At 44.2% G+C, this 3,832-nt stretch overlaps 1 pseudogene; it reads left to right on the top strand.

The window, feature by feature from the left end:
- Window positions 1-2,770: 2,770 nt before the first annotated feature.
- Window positions 2,771-3,569, top strand: LOC148872688 (large ribosomal subunit protein uL4 pseudogene; annotated as a pseudogene).
- Window positions 3,570-3,832: the final 263 nt, after the last annotated feature.

Below are 3,832 nucleotides of genomic sequence, written 5' to 3'. Positions count from 1 at the left end.
TATGCTGATTGGGTTGACTGCCCCGATGATAGGAAATCTACCAATGGCTTTGATCTTTTTCTAGTCCCAGCTTAATCTCCTGGAGTGCCAAGAAATAGCACACAATCGCACGCTCCAATACAAAAGCAGAGCTTCGTGCCATTACTTTAGTAGTAATTGAAGTTATCTAGATTCAGCATTTACTCAAGGAGCTGAAGATTATATCTCCCTCAGCCCCCATCATGTGGTGTGATAATGTTGGTGCTCTCTATTTGGCTTCTAATCCTGAACTCAAAGCTCGAAAGTAGACTTCCACTTTGTTCGTGATCTGGTTCAACGTCGCTTGCTGGTTATCCGTTACCTCCCCTCTCATGCTCAAATTGCTGATGTTCTGACTAAGAGTCTTCCTGTTTCTCAATTTACTACACTCAGAAACAAGCTAAACGTTCACCCCACCGTTCAGCTTGAGGGGGTGAACGTTTAGCTTGTCTCAGAGTGTAGTAAATTGAGACCTTTCATTGAGGGGGTGAAAGCCAAAGGTGTCCTTTCATTGATACCTTATGATATTTATATACAAACGATAGAGTTCCTTGCTCCCCAAAACTTTCTAAAAACAAATTCCTGATCCAAAAGGAAAAATAAAACAAAAAAATGACTTCTTAACTATTCAAGTAACATGCAGATCCGGGACTCTTGCGAGTCTTATCTCCCATCCAATACTCCCCCTCAAGGTGGTGCATGAGGATTGCGAATGCCCAACTTGGGAAGGAAATAGTCAAACTATTTTTGTCTGAGAGCCTTGGTGAAAATATCGGCAAGTTGTTCACCGGTACGTACATAGGTAGGTGCAATAGTGCCGGCTAGGAGCTCATTGCGAATGAAATGACAATCAACTTCAATATGTTTGGTTTGCTCATGGAAAACAGGATTCGCGGCAATGTGCAGCGTAGCTCGGTTGTCACAAAATAAGCGTATAGGCTGAGGATGAGATACACCCAAAGACGATAGCAGACCTTTTAGCCACTTCAACTCACAACTGGTAGTAGCCATTGACCGGTATTCAGCCTCGGTAAAGGAATGGGAGACAGTATGTTGTTTCTTAGTCTTCCAGGAGATGGGGGAATGTCCTAACATGATAAAATACCCAGTAAGAGAGCAACGAGTTAGAGGACAACTCACCCAGTCGGAATCACAATAGGCATACAATTGCAGATCACTATCAGAGCACAAAAATATTCCTTGACCAGGACGTCCTATCAGATAACGAACCACACGTAATGCCGCATCCCAATGATCAACACGAGGACATTACATAAATTGAGCCAGGACATGGATGCAATAACTGAGCTCCGACTGTGTAATGGTTAAATAAATCAACCGGCCCACAAGACGTCGATATCGTTCAGGGTCATCCAGGAGTGCTCCGTCAACAAGGGCAAGTTTATGATTCTGAGTAATAGGAAATGGAGCAGGTTTGGATCCCAATAAGCTAGTTTCTGTAATAATATCAAGTGCATATTTTCTTTGGCTAAGAAATATCCCCGATGATCTGCGAGTCACTTCGATGCCCATAAAATATTTAAGAACACTCAAGTCTTTCATGTGAAAACACCAGTTCATATATTGTTTAAATTTGTGTATGAACTCCGGGTTATTCTCACCAATGATTAAGTCATCAACATAAACCAGGACGTGCAAGACAAGCCCATTCTTGCGATATGTAAATAAGGAGTAATTGGAATAGGACTTTTCAAACCCAAAAGTTTTCAAGGCAGCACCTAACTTAGAGAACCAGTTCTAGGGGGCTTGCCGCATACCATACAAAGATTTCTGGAGTTTGCATACCTTTCCAGTCCCAGAGGCCGAAAAACCTGGAGGAGGTTTCATATAGACCTCCTCATGGAGATCACCGTGCAGAAAAGCATTGTGGACATCCATCTTATGCAATTCCTAGTGTTGGGCTGCAACAACTGCTAAGAAGGTTCGAACTGTGACCATCTTAGCCACAGGGGCAAAGGTCTCGTTGTAATCAAGACCTTCAACTTGAGTGTTGCCCAGGACTACCAACCGCTCGAGAATAATCATCAACAATTGTCAAAAAATATACAACACCGCAAGATGCAGGTACTCTATAAGCACCCCATAAGTCACAATGAATCAAAGCAAAACCATCTGTCTTGTAAGCACGAACTGGCACCACACCCTTGAAGACATAGACCCCATCAAGCTGTTCACCCGCACCAATCAGAGTCTTCGAGATGCGGTCCTGTATCACACACAACTTATTAGTAAACATCACAATACAATCTGTGTCACGAAGTAACCGACCTACTAACAATAAATTACAATTGAGTTTTGGGACATATAATACGTGCAACAATTTAAAATTATTTCCAAGTTCAACAGTGCCTTCTTTCACGGCCTCGGTGTGCGCACCATTGGGAAACAGGACAAGGTGCAACATCATAGGTGTCGACGAGCACATTTAAATTCCCTATCATGTGATGTGACGCCCCAGAGTCAACAATCCATTCAGTGGAGTAATTCTTACTAGAGAGTTTTTCATTAGTCCTAGTTTTGTAAGCATTAAGCATGCTTACAAGAGTCTGCCATCGCTCGTCATTAAGCCTATTCAGTCCGGTCCTGTCTTCATCAGTCACAACTGCATTAGCAACCACCACACCCCATTGATGACTGAGCAATATGAGCCTTTGCTGTACCTCGACCACGTCTACCAGAGGGTCCAACAGACTTACTTGAGCTCTCACCGTTCCTGTCATTGTTGGTAGTCATGGTGCCCGATAGAGTCCGTTCAATGTTTTGGTCAAAAGAAGACGACCATCGTCGTTACCTACTGCAAACGGCCGTCGCCATTTTGAAAGAAAATGGCCGTCGCCGTTACCTACTGCAAACGACCGTCGCCGTTTCCCTCCATGACGTCATGAAAGCGTCAATCCGTCCAGACATTGTCAACTTCGTTCACACCAACGTATCAAAAAAACAGCCATCAACCTTATGCCATCAACAGGCGCGCCGACCATCAGACCTCTGCTAAGTCATGGGGTACTGGTCGTGCCGTAACTCGTATCCCCCGTGTTCTAGGTGGTGGTACTCATCGTGCCGGTCAGGGTGCCTTTGGCAACATGTGTCACGGTGGACACATGTTTGCTCCCACAAAGATCTGGCGTCAGTGGCACAGGAAGATCAATGTCAACCAGAAGAGATTTGTTGTGGTCTCAGCCTTTGCTGCATCGGCCGTGCCCTCACTTGTCCTTGCACGCGGCCATCATATTGAGAACGTTCCCGAGATTCCTCTCGTGGTCAGTGACTCCGCAGAGGGCGTTGAGAAGACATCTGCCGCAATCAAGATCCTCAAGCAGGTCGGTGCTTATCCCGATGCCGTGAAGGCGAAGGATAGCCATGCGATCCAACCAGGAAAGGGTAAGATGAGGAACCGTTGATACATTTCTCGCAAGGGTCCTCTCATTGATTATGGCACTGAGGGTTCCAAGATTGTGAAGGCTTTCCGCAACATCCCCGGTGTCGAAGTTGCCAATGTCGAGAGGCTTAACCTTGCTCTGATACCATGAAAAAATCGGAAGCCAAATGTGTCCTTTCATTGATACCTTATGATATTTATATACAAACGATGGAGTTCCTTGCTCCCCAAAACTTTATAAAAACAAATTCCTAATCCAAAAAGAAAAACAAAACAAAAAAAGACTTTTTAACTATTCAGGTAACATGCAGATCCGGAACTCTTGCGAGTCTTATCTCCGGTCCAATACAATGAGTGGATTAGAAAACCGTCAATCTTATCAATTTGTAATTGTTATCTTTCTCTAACTGTTAT

Source organism: Nelumbo lutea, chromosome 2 (assembly GCF_056320005.1).
Source record: "Nelumbo lutea isolate HS-2025 chromosome 2, American lotus-T2T, whole genome shotgun sequence".
NCBI lineage: Eukaryota > Viridiplantae > Streptophyta > Magnoliopsida > Proteales > Nelumbonaceae > Nelumbo > Nelumbo lutea.
The sequence above is the reverse complement of the archived record's forward strand: the minus strand, read 5'-3'. Positions and strand labels throughout refer to the sequence as shown.